This window comes from Cavia porcellus, unplaced genomic scaffold, assembly GCF_034190915.1.
Source record: "Cavia porcellus strain 051 isolate PalLab524CR breed Dunkin Hartley unplaced genomic scaffold, mCavPor4.1 scaffold_3, whole genome shotgun sequence".
NCBI lineage: Eukaryota > Metazoa > Chordata > Mammalia > Rodentia > Caviidae > Cavia > Cavia porcellus.
The window spans coordinates 95,001,472-95,021,030 of record NW_026947486.1 but is presented as its reverse complement, the minus strand read 5'-3'; the positions used below and the strand labels follow the sequence as shown (position 1 = coordinate 95,021,030).

At 40.5% G+C, this 19,559-nt stretch overlaps 2 long non-coding RNA genes across 2 annotated transcripts in view; one reads left to right on the top strand and one right to left on the bottom strand.

Annotated features, from left to right (window-relative positions):
• LOC111754786 (uncharacterized) overlaps positions 1-4,042 on the bottom strand; it is a 40,916-nt gene extending 36,874 nt beyond the window's left edge. The window contains exon 1 of the long non-coding RNA XR_002789457.2: positions 2,460-4,042. This is a non-coding gene — a long non-coding RNA (uncharacterized LOC111754786). The remainder of the gene's footprint in view (positions 1-2,459) is intronic.
• The window catches only part of LOC106025919 (uncharacterized), an 86,786-nt gene that overhangs the window by 46,253 nt on the left and 20,974 nt on the right, over positions 1-19,559 (top strand). The window contains exons 4-6 of the long non-coding RNA XR_001199509.3: positions 263-406; positions 1,257-1,407; positions 9,247-9,444. This is a non-coding gene — a long non-coding RNA (uncharacterized LOC106025919). The remainder of the gene's footprint in view (positions 1-262; positions 407-1,256; positions 1,408-9,246; positions 9,445-19,559) is intronic.

Here is a 19,559-nt window from a genome sequence, read left to right as displayed (position 1 = left end):
AATGCAAAAAAAAAAAAAATTGTAAAACAAACACCCTGTTGTTTTTATGAATTGGAATGCTAAATATGGTTTTATGGCAATATTATACTAAAATCTCTAAAGAGCCAGTGAAATCCGTATCATCCCAATGACCATTCTTTTTTTTTTTTAACTGAGGAGTGTGAACACATGTATCTTTAAGTTCATGGGGGACACATCAGGGTGCCTGAATGCAAAATATGCCAATTTAGGGTAATTTTTCTTGAATTTTGCTTTGTTTCAGTGTGGCTCTTAAGAGTTTCAGGAAGATCACCTGAAGTTCAAGGCCATTTTGGGCTACAGAAGTGAAGACCAGCATGGAATATATAGAGAGAACCTGTCTCAACCAAACAACAGCAAAACAAACAAAAATGAACAAGAATTTATGGTAAGAGCTTGTTTTTTTTTTTCCCCTGCAGTGTTGGATATTGAGCCCATGCCCTGTCCACTGTACTGTATCCTCAGCATCTGTGTTGTTGTGAGTCTGAGCCTCTCTAGGTTGCTGAGTTGACCAGGCTGTTCATGAACTTGCAATTCTTCTGCTTTAGACTGTGTCCTACACAGGTTTGGGACACAAACTTGAGCATAATAAAAATAATTTCTGACAATGTCAACATTTTCCCAGAGATTGGAAGTGAAAAATGTCCATTATAAAACATGTGAGTAGCTGAAGATAATCTAAATGACAATGTCTTTTGTTCTTTCAGTGTCTGCTTACAACTTTGTCTCTATATATTGAAATAATGGGAGAAGACATACAAAAGATTATCACTGTGTAATATAATGTTTTATGATGGTTCAAATGACTCTTGACAAGCACATGGCTATTTGGTGAATCCTTTTGAAGTTCCATGTCTGAGAAAATTTAAGAGTTGTCCCTAAGTGAAAACAATAACCCACATACAAAGGGAATACAGTATAGGCCTTTTACTGAGGGAAAATGCTTGCGCTCCATTCTTCAAGGATAAATACAATATGTGGGACCAAAATGACCTCTCCAATATGACTATATACATCCTCAATATATGCATCATTCCAGGTAAACTGCTCAGCCTTCAGCTTGACAGGTCAACCTAAAGTCACTCTCTGGGAACACACTGGGACTGGTGTTGAGGTCCACAATGCAGTAGAACTTTCAGGGAACCTGGAACTTGAGTTAGCATGGAACCACCACCTTGGAGCCTAGATTCAGTCTTCAGGAAGCCCACAGTTGTTAAGTATTTTGTTTTCCTTCCTAGACATGGATCCCTGAGGTTCTGTCATCAATACCAGGAAGCCAATTTGATGATCAAGAGAAAGCACAGGAGATAAAATGTTGAGTGAAGAACATTAATGGAATGATTTTGGACGTCTAAAATTGATTTTGCAAAGACAATCCAACTAATAATAGTGAGTACCTTAGATCTCACTTTTACAAAATTCTTACAATGTTAATTTTACTTTGATATTTGTGAAGCTGGGGTCAGGCCACAGGGCCTTGAGTATTAAATCTATACTGACATCAAATTGAAAGCAAAAGCAGTATTCTAATAGTGGAACCCATATTCTGTAATTAAACAATAGGGATAGCAGCAACAATTTTAGTGTCTTTGTCTTTTGGACATTTTTTTTCAAACATGAAGGGTGGAGAGAAAGCACAGATGAGCGGGCTTTTTTGGATATTTGGAGCAATACTGCCATCCAGTGGAAAAAAAAATTCATAAAGCCCCAAATCTCAAGCCGCTCCTCCAGGAAAAACCCTAATCAATAAAGAAAGCAGGGCTTAGAATCAGATCCAAGCTGTCTTCCTATCCTTTTTCTGTGAGGCCACCAGAAGAAAGGCATAAATACAGAGTATTGGAGGAAAATTTGGAGAGTAAGGGACTAGGATTGAAATGGAGATGCCACTTGGAACTGTCCTGTTTCTGCGGTCTTAGAATGCTGAAAGTAGAAACCCGAAGCCCGTACCACCAGGACAACCATAAAGGTCCACTAACAGTTGCTCTAAGTGACAGGCAAAGGAGTCAGTGCTGCCCAGAGCAGTCTGAGTGGTCTCTGGTCAAGTCTTTCCCGGAGGAACCCAGGTCGCCCCCCCCCCCCAACTCCACCATGGCGACTTCCTGTAATGGCGGCACCAGTGCAGCTTCAGGTCCACTCTCCGGCCCTCAATCGCCACTCCAAGGCAGCACCAGTGTGCACTGCTCTTGTGGGACCTTGTAAGGAAGGAGACCCGGTTTGGAGCTAAAGCCCCTACTAATTCACTACAAGTAGAATCTTCGGCGACACTTGAGTATCACAGTAAGGAAGCCATAATGGCGCATGGTATGAGGAAAGCCATTCCGCAGGATGGCAGTAGTGCTCTGCGACTGAGTCTTATGGAACTCTTCTCCCGCCCTTCCTGTTGGAAAAAAACAAGTCAAAGAGTCAAAAAGTCCAGGAAACATGGCTGCCTAGTACTTTACCTGGCCTGGTGCCACCAGCTCGCTGTGTGGAGCTTTTGCTTTGGTTTTTGGAGGCCCTTAGCCATGTTCCTTCTCTGGGACTCTCCTGATGTGTCAGGATGCATCTGAACATTGCTGATGCCCCGTTACAGAGCCTGGAGAGTAGAAGGTCAATTGTCAGCCAGCAGAGCACAGGGATTCTGATACAGGAGGACATGTGCAAGGCTGAGGATGCTTTCCACTGTGGGCAGTGTTAGAGGACACTCCTAGTGAAATACAGTAATTTCTGTGGGGAGTTATTCGTTGTTTCCTTTGGGAACAAAGGTTTGTGGCCCTCCATTTGGGGTTACTCTGCTCTGAGGCCTGTATCCTTTTAGCATGTACAAAACACAAATGACAAGAGAGATCCTACTGATACATTACAGGAACTGGCATGCTTGGTGAAATTCTCAAGCACACACTAGTGTCTATAGGTTCCTTTCAGGAATCTACCCATAGAAGTGGTTCCTTCTATTTACAGCAAGAATTCTGGAGAGTTTTTCTGAACTAATTATTCCAGTCAGCCAGAAATACTCCACATATTGTAATTAAAAGACAACATAAGATACACCTCCATCTATTTTTGAAGCTTAAAGATGACTAAATAAGTTGTATTTGTCATTTATTCCAAAAAATACAGGGAACTTTTTTTTTTAAAAAGCGAGTATTTAAAATCCTTGCTGGAGATATATAGCATAACCTGTGATACCTTTTCACTTCTTCATATGTGACCTGTAGGCTAAGTACATTGTAAGGAGGCACCATTATTTCTTTTCTTTTTTTTTTTATTTAAGAGGAAAAAGAGAAAAACACAAAACAAAACAAAGCGGTATAAGGGTACGCGTAATACAGAACTACAAAAAAAAAAAATAACAGTAAGAAATCACCTGTTAATAGATTACATATTATCATCTTAAGGATAGTTGCTCAAATCACAGTATCAAAGAATACAAAGTGGACATTCAAACAGGGAGACTGCAAACAGCTGCGTTCAATGATCCAAAAACATTGATATAGTCAGCTATTTAACACCCCTAAACACACTTGCTGTTATATCCGTTAGAGCTCTTTTTTTTTTCCCCTCTCTTTTTTACAACAAAATTTACACATTTTGGATTTTATTACTCCTTAGTTCTTATTACTTTTTGGTGGGGGGGAGAGAATACAGTCAAATGTGGCAAAACAAAGCTGTCAGTCAAAACCAAGGATAGACATAGCACATGGTGTAGAACAGAGTACAAGGTTATCAACAATGGTTATCAACGTTGTCTCTTGTTTCCTTAAGAATTGTCTATCTCATTAGATATTATAAAGTTGGACAAAACAGTAGAGAACAAGACCAATAAAACTTAGGCATTAACATTACAGGACTTCCAAAGGAGACAATAGTCAAACCAGTATGGGCATCTTAGTGAATCTTATTGCCTTCAAAGTAGTTGCCTATACCCTCAAACTTGATACTATCATACAGAATGGAACAGAGTCTAATCAGTCAAAACAAGATCGTGGGAGTACTACAGGACTTCAAAACAAGTTAATAGGAAATCAAAAAGAGTTACTATTATATATCCTAATTTTTTAAATTTTTCCCCTTAATTAAGACAAACATAAGAAAGAACTGAATAATTTTTTTAAAGAATAAGGGGGAGATTGAGATAAAACAGGACATAACAATATAACAATACAGGTCAAAGCATGACTGTTTCAGCAACCTAGTACTTCACCACCATATAACCCGACTTAATAGTAGTTACCATAGTGTCTGTCTTTTTCTTTGAAATATTTGGATAAAACTTCATATACTATAGCTTCAAATATTTCCATATCAAGAAGCCCAGAATAAAGCCTTTCTAATTAATGAGTGAAAACTTTATAAGGCTTCAAGGCACATAATGGGGAATCATGATTACCACATACTTTTATATATTTGAATCATTACTTACATTAGGGAAACTATTCGGTATTCACACATGTGAGATTGATTTATTTCACTTATGAGTATGGTCTCAAGCTGTGCCCATTTATTGATAAATATCTCAATGTGATCCTTCTTTATAGCTGAATAATACTCCATTGTATAGAAATACCACAACTTTTTTATCCATTCCTCAGTTGATGGACACTTGGGTTGTTTCCAAGATCTGGCGATTAAAAATTGTGCTGCTATAAACATAGGAAGGCACCATTATTTCTTGAAATGCCCAAAACAAACATCAAAGGTGATGTCAGTGAGGGTGGTGAAATTAACAATGACAGGACCCCATGTCTGCACAGAAGCATCAACCCCAAGACTAAAGTTGCAAAACATGTCAAAAGCCAATTTTACACAGCTCTGTGTCTTCTCAAAAAGTTTAGCCTGAGAAGGCTTCAAGAAGAAAGAGAAAACCTCTTTGGTGTCTTGATTTTGAAAGATGAGGCTCTGGCATCTTAAATTGATTTATATGAATGGCATTGAGACTAAAATTAGGGGAAAAACCAATGAGTGGAAGAAATGGTTCTTTGAAAGAATGAACATCATATAGAAACCCTTAGCCAATCTTAGCACCCTCAAGAACGGAAAAAATACACCCGAATCATTGCAGGTACAATTTGAGAAGAAAAAGGGAAAATGACAATGGATACCACAGAAATTTTCAAGACTAAGTACTTTGAGAAACCGTTCTCTAATAGATTAGAGAATTCAGTAAAAATGAATAGATTCATATAGTTTAGTCATATATATATGACCAAAACTATACCAAGAAGATAAAAAATTCTGATCAATCCAATAAAAGGCAACGCAGTGCAAGTAATAATGTAAAAAAGTACCAATTTGGAAAAGGCTAGGTCCCAAGGGATATACTGCTATATTTTATAACCACTTTAAGGAAAATATATCACCAGTACTCCTCACTTTCATAAAATTAAAAGGTAAGGCATACTCCTGAATTCATTCCCAGAACGTAGCATTACCATGATTCCAAACCACAATGACACAACCTTGAAACAGAACTGTGTGCCCATCTCTTCAGTGAACATAGATGCATAAATCCTCCATGAGATACTGGCAAACAGAAAACAACAAATCCTGAAAAAGAGCATATACCATGATCAAGTAGGATTCATTTCATCGGTGCAGGGGTTGCCAGTGTATGTAAATCAATCAATGTAATTCAAGGTCAAAAGTCACATGATCATCTTAATAGATGGAGAAACTCTTTGACCAATTCTAACATTCATTCATGATTAAAAATTAGTAACTTGCTAGCATGGTGGCGCACACCTGTAATCCCACCACTCAGGAGACTGAGGCAGGAGGATTGTTGTGAGTTCAAGATCAGCCTGAACTGCATAATGAGACCCTGTCTCAAAAAGACAAATAAATAAATAAATACTCTAAAGAATATAAGCTTAGAAGGATCATATGTCATTATATTAAAAGTCATATATGACCAAAGAAATTTCAGATTAATGGGAAAAACTAAAAGAAGACAATGATATTCTTTAGAAACATTAGCTAGAGCTTTCTGGAAATCAAAGAAACAAAAAGGTTATGTATAGGAAAAAAAGACATCACACTATCTTTATTTGGCCCCGACAGCATCCTTTTAATAGATTGTTCAAAAAGTTCCCCCTAAAACTTCTAGATTATATAAACAAATTCAGTAGTGTGAGAGAATACAACACGAATACATAAAAATCAATAGTGTTACTGTTTACCAATAGAATATTATGGATTTCAGTATGGATATTGCTGAAAAATAAAGTAAATATAGAAATTTCTTTGACTCAGCTATTTGTCTTATAGACATTTTCCCATAAGAGCTAAAGACATTGTAATACAATGATACACGCATATAGGTGCTTATAATACAATTCCAATAGCTGACTTTCACAAGAGATCTGTATGTCTATCAACAGATGGACACATAAAGAAAATGTGGTATTTATACAGAATAAAGTACTACTGTGCTATAAGGAAGGACAAACGACTGCTCAGTAAGAAAATAGTTGCATCTTTAGACCATATTAGGTGACATAAATCAGATGCATAAGTTTAAATGCTATATAGTTTCTCTTTTATTAGAAACCCAAAATGTAAATGAAGTGCAAAATACAAGATAGATGATAGGCAGACGAGAAATGGATCTTTTTCAAATGTAGTCTCAGCACTCTGTGGGGCTGAGGCAGGAGCATCACAGTTTGGGGCCTAGAGCAGGCAATTTGCAGACTCAGGGAGACAGTAGCACAAAAATACAAAAACAAAAAGAACTACAGAAGGTCCAGGTTCAATCTACAGTCTGCCAGTAAACAAATCATTAAAGTTCTAAAAGAAAAATAAAACTTCAATAATTCCACATTCTGCAGTACTAATTTTCAAAAATCAAAGACAAATCATGGCAGCCCTAGATTAACGATTTATTGAGGTTGCCCATCAAAGATGTTTCATAGTATAGACACAAAGAGTTTTTCAAGATGAAATAAGATAAAAAGCCCCATTTGGCTATTATCTGCTTTTGAAGTCCTATGACTCCAATGTTTTGTTTTTATTGATATTGTTCTGTACTGCCAGGTTCAATTTTACTATGCATGATGATGTAGACAACTCTATTGAAGATAACAAGAGACATAATAGTAACCATTGTAGATCAGCTAGTATTGTGGTTTTATTCATGTGCTATGTCCATCCTTTTGTTTTGAATGATCCCATTGTGTTTTCTTTCTCATTTGGTTTTGTTCTTTCCAAAATAAAAAAAAAAAGAGAAAAAGAAAAAGCTCAAATGAGAAGACTAGATGAAAATTAGAGTCATATAAAGGAAAAAGTAGCTACACACATAAATATAAAAGACAGAAGTAGTGTATCTTGTGGTATCTTTTTTCCCCATGAGATTTTAAAAGGAAGTTCATCCAGTGAATTATTAGTCTATGTTAATAGGCATAAAATATTTATGTTAAAGTTTGCAAAAATAACACAAAAATGAACTGAAGCTGAGAGGCTTTATGTACCATAAAAACTAATTACTTAATGAAAATTACCATGAAATTAGAATAAAGTATTGACCAGGATACTCATACAGAGAAAAAAATCTAAATATTCTGAAAAAATAAGGTTATAAACAAAATATCATACAAAAGATAAATCAATCAGAAGAGAGTAGTTAAGAAAAATTGTAACCCACATATTAAATAATAGGTAAAATGGCAGAAATAAGAACCTATTTACCAATAATTTATTTAAACTTGACAAACTATCCTATTTATAAGCAGAGATTGGCAGAACTGAGTTAAAGTAAACATGATCGAACTATATTTTCTCTAAAAGAGAAAATATAGATCCTGTTATAGATCCTGTTTAGATCATGTTCATGAATAGGTTACAAGTAAATGAAGTTCTATGCAAACAATAACCAATTAAAGTTGGAAGAGTTGCACTCATAGGAGATAAGCTACATGTTAAGGCAACAATTGTTTCAAGAGACCATAATGGACTTTGTATATAAATGAAGAAATCAGTCTGTTAAGATGTGCAAAGTATAAATATTCTTTCTGCACGGCGAGGCTGCACAGCTAGGCAGAGATCACTGTGGAAGCCATCCGGTTGTGCCCTCAACACACAGTGGCTCCTGGCTACCTGGGGCTCACTGGGTGGGGCTCCACCATAAATATACATTCAGTGTACAAAAAGGGTCCCAAAATTTATGGAGTAATAACTGAGGAGTACTGAATGGAAAAAGGGAATTCTATAAATAGTTGGAAAGTGTCTTTCATTCCAATTTTACATGGCAAAATTTTGAGATTAAACTGTTTCCACATATGTATGAACTTATGAACATATGTATGAACCTAACTAGGCCTCCCAGCATGTGTAGCAGCCTGACATTTATGTCAGGAGTGCAATGCTGACTCCTGAATTCCTCAGGGTGATAGAGAACTATCTGGATTACCAATCGTAAGTATGCCTGTGTATTTGCTTTGCCTTCTGTCTTGAGATCTGGTCCACAGCAGGAAGTGACTGTATCTTCCAAGGCTATAAGGTTTCTAAACTGCTGCTCTGGCCCCGTCTGACTGCCTGTAATATTTCTAACTCAGATGCCTCTAATACCAGCAGTTAGGAAGCTGAGGCAGGAGGATCCTCCCACTTTGAGATTTTGGGAAACAAAGTGAGTTCAAGGCTAACCCAAATTGCATAAGAGACATGGTCTTAAGACAAAATTAAACATTGTTGATCTCTATTATTATGCTTTAAAAATTTATATCCTTTTAACTCTTTTTTTCCACACAAAATTAAAAAAAGATCATCACTGTATACTACAGAGTTTTATGATGGCACCTGACTCTTCAGGAGGACATGGCTATTTCCTGAATCCTCCTGATGGTCCATGTTGCATTTACAAGGAGACATGTAAAAGCTGTCCCTAACACACAAAAAAAATAACCCATACATAGACTACAGCCATAGGAACATGGGACAGGCCACTGACTGGGAGAAAATGCTTCTACTCCATTCTTCAAGGAAAAATACATGGGCCGAAATCTCGTCTCCCACATGAATATATACACTTTCAATGTGTCAGTCCCTCCAGGTAAACACTGCTTAGCCTTCAGGGTGTGAGGCCCCCGTAAGGTCAGCCTGTGGGGAACACACAGGGACTGGGGCTCAGCTCAGAAAGTGCAGTGGGACTTTCAGGAAACCTGGACTCTGAGTCAGGAGCAAGCAAGGAAGCACACTGCAGCCTGGAGTTGTTCCTCAGGAAGCCCAGAGTTTTAAGTAAGTTATTTTCCTTTCTAGGCATAGATACCTGTGGCTTGGTCATCAATGCCAAGAAGAGAATGTGATGATCAAGAACAATCTCTGGAGATAGAATGATGGGTGAAGAACAGTAACAGGAAGAGTGGACACTTGAAAGTGGTTCCAGAAAAGAAAAGCTGCTGCTGAGTTCCATTTGGAAAGAAAAAAAAAAAAAAAAAAAAAAGTTGCCTGATGACTGTGAGTAGCTTAGACATCACTATTACAAAATTGTTAAAATGTTAATTTTCTTTACATATTTGTGGAGCTGGGGAGAGGTCACAGGACCTTGAGTACCAAATCTATACTGTCATCAACTTGAAAGCCAAAGCACTACACTAACAGTGGTTCCATATTTTCTCTGGTGAAGCACTGAGTAGGGTTCCTATAGGTTTGTCTTTGGCTTTTTTAGCGTTTTTTGCAACCGCGAAGGGCGGAGGGAGAGAGGAGGGGACACTGGGTATTTGGCACTTGCAGAGCAACACTGCCATCGTGCGGAAGAAGTTTCATGAAGCCCCAAGTGCAGAGCAGCTCCTCCATGAAGAGCAGGAACCAGCAAAGAAAGCAGGGCTTCCTGATCTCACACAGAGCCAGATCCACGTTGTCTTTTAACCATTTTTTGTGAGGCCAGCAGAAGGAAGGCAGAGATGCGGAGTGTTGGAGCAAAACTTGGAGGGTGAGGGAGCAGGACTTAAAATAGAGCTGTCACTTGGGTCAGTCTCCTCCTTCCCCCACAGGACTTCCTGTAATGGCGGCTCCAGGCAGCTGCCTGGCCTCTCTTGGTCCCTCAGTCCCCTTTCCAAGGCAGCGCCAGTGTGTAGTGCTCTTGTGGGACCTTGGAAGGTAGGAGACTCCATCTGGAGCCAAAGCTCCTTCTAATTCACTACAAGTAGAATCTTCCCCAACACTTGAGTATAACTGCAAGGACGCCATAATGGCGCTGGGTATGAGGAAAGTAATTCTGCAGGGTGGCAGCAGTGCTCCATGGCTGGGTCTTCTTCTGCCCTCCCTCTTGGAAAAAAAAAAACCTTTGGAAACTAACAGAGAAGCTAGGAACCATGGAGGCCTTCTGTTTTACACAAAGTACTTCCATAAGCTCCCCCTGTAAGCCTTTTGCTCTTGATTTTTTGAGGCCTAAATCCACATTTTTCCTTGGGACTCTCCTAATGTGTCAGGATGCATCTGAAAATTGCTGATACCCTTATAGAGAGAGCCTGGAGAATTGAAGGTCAGTTGGCAACCAGCAGAGCACAGGGATTCTGATGCAGGAGGACATGGGCATGGCTGAGGATGGTTTCTACTGTGGGCAGTGGTAGAGGATTTCACGCCAAGTGAAACACAGGAATTTATGTCCAGAATTATTTGTTGTGTTTTTGTCCTTTGGGAGCCTTCTCTTGGTGTCATTCTGCTCTGGGGCCTGTATGCTTGTAGCAGGATAAACCACAAGTGACAGAGTTCCAAATGACATGTTACAGGAATTGGAATATTCAATGATATTGTCAATTATATATGTGACTAGACTTATTTTAGGAATTAGAAAGCCCCAAAAGTGGGTCCTCCTGTTCAAGCAAAGAATTCTAGAGAGTTTTTCTTAAGGAGAGATTTCAAAAGCCACAAATACTCCCCATATTATGGTGAGACTAAACACACAGCATCTCCTACACCTTCAACTACTGTTGAAGCTTTAAGATGACTAAAGAAGTGGTATTGGCCAGAATTTTAAGAAACACAAGGAAAAGATTTGAAAAGGAACAGGTATTTAATACCCTTGTTGGAGACATGTAGCACCATCTGTGACACCCTTTCACTCTCACACAAATGACCATTCTAATGAGTATACTGTAGAGATGCGCAGCCCTTTCTTAAAAGGCAAAAAACATTCAGCCAAGCTGATGTTAATGAGGAGGGTGAAATAAAAGTATATAAGACTCCATGTCTGCACAGAAGTATCAAACAGCCAAGACTGAACCTGTAAAATGTATCAGAGACGATTTTTACACAGCTATGCATCTCCTCAAAAACTTTCCATTGGGAAAGAAAAAAGATATGAAGAAAGAAAAAACATAAGCTGTCTGAGGACTGTGACCAGCTTAGATAGACTTCACTATTACAAACTTGTTAAAATGTTAATTTTTCTTTTCAAATTCATGGAGCTGGGGAGAGGTCACAGGACCTTGAGTATCAAATCTATACCAACATCAAGTTGAAAGCCAAAGCACTACACTAACAGTGGTTCCATATTTTCTCTAGTGAAGCACTGAGTAGGGTTCCTTTGTCTTTTTCAGTGTTTTTTCCAACCGCGAAGGGCGGAGGGAGAGACGGGGAGACTGGGTATTAAGCGCTAGCGGAGCAACACTGCCATCATGCGGAACTAGTTTCATGAAGCCCCAAGTGCAGAGCAGCTCCTCCAGGGAGAGCAGGAACCAGCAAAGAAAGCAGGGCTTCCTGATATCACACAGAGCCAGATCCAAGTTGTCTTCTACCCTTTTTTTGTGAGGCCACCAGAAGAAAGGCACAGATGCACAGCATGAACAAAACTTGGAGAGTTAGGGACCGGGACTGAAAGTTTAGCTGTCACTTGCATAAGTCTCCACCCAGACTACTACTTCCTGTAATGGCGGCTCCAAGCACCTGAAGGTCCACTTGGGTTCGCTGAGTCCCCACTCCACGGCAGCGCAAGTTTATACTACTCTTGTGGGACCTTGGAAGAAAGGAGGCCCAGTCTGGAGCCAAAGGCCCTACTAATTCAGTACAAGTACAATCTTCCCCACACATAACAGCAAAGACGCCATAATGGCGCTGGGTATGAGGAAAGTCATTATGCACGATGGCATAATTGTTCCCTGTTCAGTTTTAGTGAACTTTTCGCCCGCCCTTCCTGATGGAAAAAAACAAGTCAAAGATTGCAAAAGTCCAGGAAACATGGCTGTCTTGTACTTTACCTGGCCTGGTGCCACCAGCTCACTGTGTGGGGGGGTCTTTTGGTTTGGTTTTTGGAAGCCCTTAGCCATGTTCCTTCCTTGCAATCTCCTCATGTGTCAGGATGCATGTAAACAGGCCTGATGCCCTTATAGAGAGAGCCTGGACAGTTGAATGTCAGTTGATAGCAGAGCACAGGGACTCTGGGGCAGGAGGACATGTGCATGGCTAAGGATGGTTTCCACTGTGGCCAGTGTTAGAGGATTTCACTGCAGGTGAAACGCAGTAATTTTTGTGGGGAATTATTTGTTGTGTTTTTGTTCTTTGGGAGCGCCTCTTGGTGTCATTCTGCTCTAGGGCCTGTATGCTTGTAGCAGTTATAAAGCACAAGTGAAAAAGCGAGTTCCACATGACATATTACAGGAACTGGAATATTCAGTGAGATTGTCAGTTATATAGAAATGTGTCTAGACTTATTTTAGGAATTAGAAAGCCCCAAAGTTGGTTCCTCCTATTCAAGCAAAGAATTCTAGAGAGTTTTTCTTAAGGAGAGATTTCAAAAAGCCACAAATACTCCCCATATTATGGTGAGTCTAAAAACAAAGCATCTCTTACACATTCATCTCCTGTTGAAGCTTTAAGATGACTAAAGAAGTGGTATTGGCCAGCAATTTTAAGAAACACAAGGAAAAGATTTGAAAAGGAACAGGTATTTAATATCCTTGTTGGAGACATGTAGCACCACCTGTGACCATCTCTCACTCCCGCACACATGACCATTATAATGAGTATACTGTAAAGATGCACAGCCCTTTCTTGAAATGCGAAAAATATTCAGCCAAGCTGATGTTAGTGAAGAGGGTGAAATAAAGAATACAAGACTCCATGTCTGCACAGAAGCATCAAAAGGCCAAGAGTGAACCTGTAAAATGTATCAGAGACTACTATTGCACAGCTGTGCATCTCCTCAAAAACTTTCCATTTGGAAATAACAAGATATGAAGAAAGAAAAAACCCAAGCTGTCTGAGGACTGTGACAAGCTTAGACTTCACTATTACAAAATGGATAAGTTAACTTTCTTTTCATATTTGTGTAGCTGGCGAGAGATCACAGGACTTTGAGTATCAACCCTGTACTGCCATCAAGTTGAAAGGCAAACACTACACTAACAGTGGTTCCATATTTTCTCTAGTGAAGTACTGAATAGGGTTTCTATAGGTTTGTCTTTGTATTTTTCAACGTTTTTTCCAATGGCGAAGGGCGGAGGGAGAGAGCAGGGGCGACTGGGTATTTACCATTTGCGGTGCAACACTGCCATCATGCGGAAGAAGTTTCATAAAGTTCCAGGTCCAGAGCAGCTCCTCCATGAAGAGCAGGAACCAACAAAGAAAGCATGGCTTCCTGATATCACATAGAGCCAGATCCATGTTCCTTCTACCCTTTTTTTGTGAGGCCACCAGAAGAAAGGCACAGATGCGCAGCGTGAACAAAACTTGGAGAGTGAGAGACCAGGACTGATAGTTTAGCTGTCACTTGCATCACTCCCCACCCTCACCATGACTTCCTGTAATGGCGGCTCCAGGCAGCTGCAGTTCCACTCTGGGTCCCTCAGTCCCCACTCCAAGGCAGCACAAGTGTGTATTGCTCTTCTGGGACCTTGGAAGGAAGGAGGCCCATTTTGGAGCCAATATCCCTACTAATTCAGTACAGGTAGAGTCTTCCTCAACACTTGTGTATAACAGCAAGAAACCATAAAGGTGCTGGGTATGAGGAAAGTGATTCTGCACAATGGCAGAAGTGCTCCATGTTCAGTCTTACTGAACTCTTCTCCCGCCCTTCCTGATGGAAAAAAAACAAGTCAAAGATCAAAGCGTCCAGAACACAAGGCTGCCTTGTACTTTACCTGGCCTGGTGCCACCAGCTCACCTTGTGGTGCTTTTGCTTTGGTTTTTGTAGGTCCTTAGGCACATTAATTCCTTGGGACTCTCCTGATGTGTGGATGCATGTGAACACTGCTGATGCTCTTATAGTACCTTGAGAGTTGAAGGTCAGTTGGCATCCAGCAGAGGACAGGGATTCTGATGCAGGAGGACATGTGCAAGGAGAAGGATGCTTTCAACTGTGGGCTGTGTTAGAGGATTTCACTCCAAGTGAAACACAGGAATATATGTGCGGAATTATTTGTTGTGTTTTTGTCTTTTGGAAGCTTCTGCTTGGTGTCACTCTGCTTTGGCGCCTGCATCCTTGTAACAGGTATATAGCACAAGTGACAGAGTTCCTAGTGACATGTTACAGGAACTTGAATACTAGATGAGATTGTCAGTTATACAGAAATGTGTCTAAGACTTATTTCAGGAATCAGAAAACCTCAAAAGTGGTTCCTCCTAGTCAAGCAAAAAATTCTGGAGAGTTTTTCTTCAAGGAGAGATTTCAAAAAGCAACAAATACTCCACTTATTATGGTGAAACTAAAGAAAAAGCATCACGTACACCTTGATGTATTTTTGAAGTTTAAAGATAACTAAAGATGTGCTATTGGTCAGCAATTTTAAGAAACACAAGGAAAACTTTTGAAAAAAACAAATATTTAATATCCTTGTTGGACATACATAGATCTTTGTACTGATGTACAGCATATCCCTTTTATTTTACACTTTACAGCCTCCAAGAACCCTGAGATTACAGACATGTGATAAGCTTCATGCAACTAGGATAAAATGAGACTAAGAATACCAATTTTTAAAGAATATATATATATATATATATATATATATTTACTTAATATGTATGGAACGTATGTGTGTAAGTGTGCATCTATGGAGATGAATAGGATTTTATGTGTAAATACTATAAAAGAGAACTGAGTATTTGATCAAAACCCGCTAATGAAAACCGTTGTGATATAGGGGAATGAAACACTTTACCTACCATGTCCAGTACGAATTCATGTTCTATAAAACAGTAGAATGAATTTGAGGAATAATGACTGTTAAGGACGGAATATATTTATGGAGAGAAAGAAAGCTTCTGTCTGAGAGAGACAGAAGGGTCCCGAGCAGGTTGCCCAGGACTCTGATTTTTCCAGGGAATTTTATAGAATAAAATCATGAGATTAAATTGGTCAAAAGTGGGGAAAAATGGGAATTTGCAAGGTGGGAGTGAAATGTGAACAGCCAGTAACATTAATTGCTCAGGTAAAATTGATTAAGTCAGGAACAAATGGGGAACGGAGGCACAGAATACTCTGGCATGCTTTCCAGCCTGACCCTTTCTGTAGGGGTAGGAGGCTGACTCCTGACTTCCTCAGGGTGATGGAGAACTATCAGGGTTATCAATCCTTGGTATGTGAGTGTATTTGCTTTGCCTTCTGTCTTGAGATCTGGCCCATAGCAGGAGGAATTTGTTTCTTCCAATGCTGCAAGATATGTGAACTTGTGCTCTGGCTCATTTGAGGGCTCAGCCCTGTCAGATTGGCTGTTATCTGTCACTAACAGTTTTCTGTGACAGCTATAGTCAGGAGGCTGAGGCAGGAGGATCCTTGGATTTCGAGAGTTTTAGGCTTTTGCAGAGTGACTTCAAAGACACCCTAAACTGCGTAAGAGACCTGTCTTAAAAGGAAAATTAAGCAGTGTGAATCTCTAATATTATGTTTTAAAATTTTGTATCATTCTTTTTATTCCTTTTTTCCCTTTAAAATACAAGAAAGGTTATCACTGTGTACTACAGAGGTTTCTGATGGGGCCTGATTCTTCACAAGGACATGGCTATTTCTGGAATCCTTCTGAACAGACCATGTTAAGTTACCAGGGAGATACTTAAGAGCTGTCCCTACCAGAAAACAATAACCCATACACAGACTACAACCCTGGGAACACAGAACAGGCCACTTACTGGGATAAAATGCTTTCTACTCCATTCGTCAAGGAAAAATATGGAGGCCAAAATCATCTCTCCAAAATGAATATTTACACTTTCACTGTATGAGTCCCTCCAGGTAAGCACTGCTCAGCATTCAGGGTGTGAGGCCCCCCCTAAGATCAGCCTGTGAGGACCACACAGGGACTGGGGCTCAGGTCAAAAAGTGCAGTGGGACTTTCAGGAACCTGGAACTTGAATCAGTAGGAAGCAAGGAGTCACACTGGAGCCTAGAGTTGTTCCTCAGGAAGCCCAGAGTATTAAGTAATTTATTTTTCTTCCTTGGCATGGATCCTTGTGGCTTGATCATCAATGCCAAGAAGAGAATTTCATGATCAAGTGAAATCTCTGGAGGTAGATTTTTGAGTGAAGAACAACAATAACAGGAAGACTGGACCTTTGAAACTGGTTCCAGAAAAGAAAGGCAGGTGCTCAGTTCCATTAGGAAAGAAAGGAAAAAGAAATGAAGAATGAAAGAAGACAAGCTGTCTGAAGACTCTGAATAGGTTAGACTTCACGATTACAAAATTGTTAAAATGTTAATTTTCTTTTCATATTTGTAGAGCTGTAGAGAAATCACAAGACCTTGAGTATCAAATCTGTACTGCCATCAACTCAAAAGGCAAAGCACTATAGTAACAGTGGTTCCATATTTTCCTCTAGTGAAGCACAGAGTAGGGTTCTTACAAGTTTGTCTTTGTATTTTTCTGTGTTTTTTCCAACCGCGAAGGGCGGAGGGAAAGAGGAGGGGACACTGGGTGTTTGGCACTTGCGGAGCAACACTGCCATCGTGCGGAAGAAGTTTCATGAAGCCCGAAGTTCAGAGCAGCTCCTCCATGAAGAGCAGGAGCCAGCAAAGAAAGCAGGGTTCCGGATATCACAAAGGGCCAGATTCAAGCTGTCTTCTACATTTTTTTGTGCGGTCACCAGAAGAAAGGCACAGATGCGCAGTGTGAGCAAAACTTGGAGAGTGAGCAACCAGGACTGAAAGTTTAGCTATCCCTTGGATCAGTCTCCACCCCCACCCCCACTTCCTGTAATGGCGGCTCGAGGCAGCTGCGGGTCCATTCTGGGTCCACTCCAGGTCCCTCAGTCCCACTCTAAGGCAGCACCAGTGTGTATGCTCTTGTGGGACCTTGGAAGGAAGGAGGCCCCGTCTGGATCCAAAGCTCCTACTAATTCCCTCAAAGTACAGTCTTAACCAACACTTGGATATGGTAGCAAGGAAGCCATAGTGTCCCTGGGTATGAGGAAAGTCCTTCGGCACGATGGCAGCATTGCTCTGTGGCAGAGTCTTACTGAACTCTTCTCCCGCCCTTCTTGACAGAAAAAAACAAGTCAAAGAGTCAAAATGTCCAGCAAACAAGGCTGCCTCGTACTTTACCTACCATAGTGCCACCAGCTCACTCTGAGGGGCTTTTGCTCTGGTTTTTGGAGTCCTTTAGCCACATTCCTTCTTTGGGGCTTTCCAGATGTGTCAGGATGCATCTGAACATTGCTGAGGCAATTACAGAGCCTAGAGAGTGGGAGGTCAGATGTCAGCCAGCAGAGCACAGGAATTGTGCTGTAGTAGGCCATGTGTAAGGCTGAGGATGCTTTCCACTGTGGGCCTTGATAAGATTGTTTAACTCTAAGTGAAATACGCTAATTTATGTGGGAATTATTTGTTGTTTCTGTCTTTTGGGCACACCGGTTTGTAGCCCTCCACTTGGTGTCATTCTGCTCTGAGGACTCTATCCTTCTAGCAGCTATAAAGCACAAGTGACAAAGAGAGTTTCTAGTGACAGTAAATATTATAGGAACTGGAATATTTACTGAGATTGTCAATTATAAAGAAATGTGTCTAGACTCAACTTGGGAATTGGAAAGCCCCAAAAGTGGATACTCCTATTCAAACAAAGAATTCTAGAGAGTTTTTCTTAAGGAGAGACTTCAAAAAGCCACAAATACACCCCATATAATGGTGAGTCTAAAGAAAAAGCATCTGATACCCCTTTATATATTTTTGAACCTAAAAGAGGACTAAAAAAGTGGTATTGGTCAGCAATTTTAAGAAACACAAGGAAAATACTTGAAAAACAACAGGCATTTAATATTCTTGTTGGAGACATGTGGCACCTCCTGTGACACCCTCTCACTCCCGCACACATGACCGTTTCAATGAGTATAAAGATACACAGCCATTTCTTGAAAGGCGAAAAGCATTTGGCCAAGCTGATGATAGTGAAGAGGGTGAAATAAGGAATACAAGACTCCATGTCTGCACAGAAGCATCAAAAGGCCAAGAGTGAACCTGTAAAATGTATCAGAGACTATTTTTACACAGCTATGCAAACTCCTCAAAAACTTTCCATTGGGAAAGAAAAAAGAAAGCAGAAAGACAAGCTGTCTGATGACTGTAACAGACTTCATTATTACAAAATTATTAAAATGTTAACTTTCTTTTCATATTTGTGGAACTGGGCAGAGATCACAGGACCTTGCCTATCAAATCTATACTGACATCAAGTTGAAACCCTAAGCACTACACTGACACTGGTTCCATATTTTCTCTAGTGAAGCACTGACAAAGATTCTTACAGGTTTCTCTTTGTCTTTTTCACCATTTTTTCCAACTGCGAAGGGCGGAGGAGAGAGCAGGGGAGACTGGGTCTTTAGCACTTGCGGAGCAACACTGCCATCATGCGGAAGAAGTTTCATGAAGTCCCAAGTGCAGAGCAGCTCCTCCATGAAGAGCAGGAACCAGCAAAGAAAGCAGGGCTTCCTGATATCACACAGAGCCAGATCTAAGTTGTCTTCTACCCTTTCTTTGTGAGGCAAGCAGAAGAAAGGCAGAGATGCTGAGTGTTGGAGCAAAACTTGGAGAGTGAGGGACCAGGACTGAAACTTCAGCTGTCCCTTCATGATTCTCCACCCCCACCCCCACTTCCTGTAATGGCGCCTCCAGGCAGCTGCGGGTCCACTCTGGGTCCCTCAGTCCCCACTCCAAGGCAGCGCCAGTGTGTACAGCTCTTGTGGAACCTTGAAATCAATAGGCCATGCCTGGAGCCAAAGGTCCTACTAATTCACTACAAGTAGAATATTCCCCAACATTTGATTAAACAGCAAGGAAGCCATATTGGGGCTGGGTATGAGGAAAGTCATTCCCCAGGATGGCAGCACTGCTCCAGGTTCCATCTTACTGAACTCTTCACGCACCCTTCTTGATTTAAAAAAAACAAGTCAAAGTTTCAAAAAGTCCAGGAAACATGGCTGCCTTGTACTTTACGGGGCCTGGTATAATTAGCTCACTGTGGGGATTTTGCTTTGGTTTAGGAGGCCCTTAGCCACATTCCTTCTTTGGGACTCTCCTGATGTGTCGGCATGCATCTAAACATTGCTGATGCTCTGTTAGGGAGCCTGCACAGTGAAAGGCCAGTTGCCAGGGAGCAGAGCACGGGGATTCTGATGCAGGAGGACATGTGCAAGGCCGAGGATGCTTT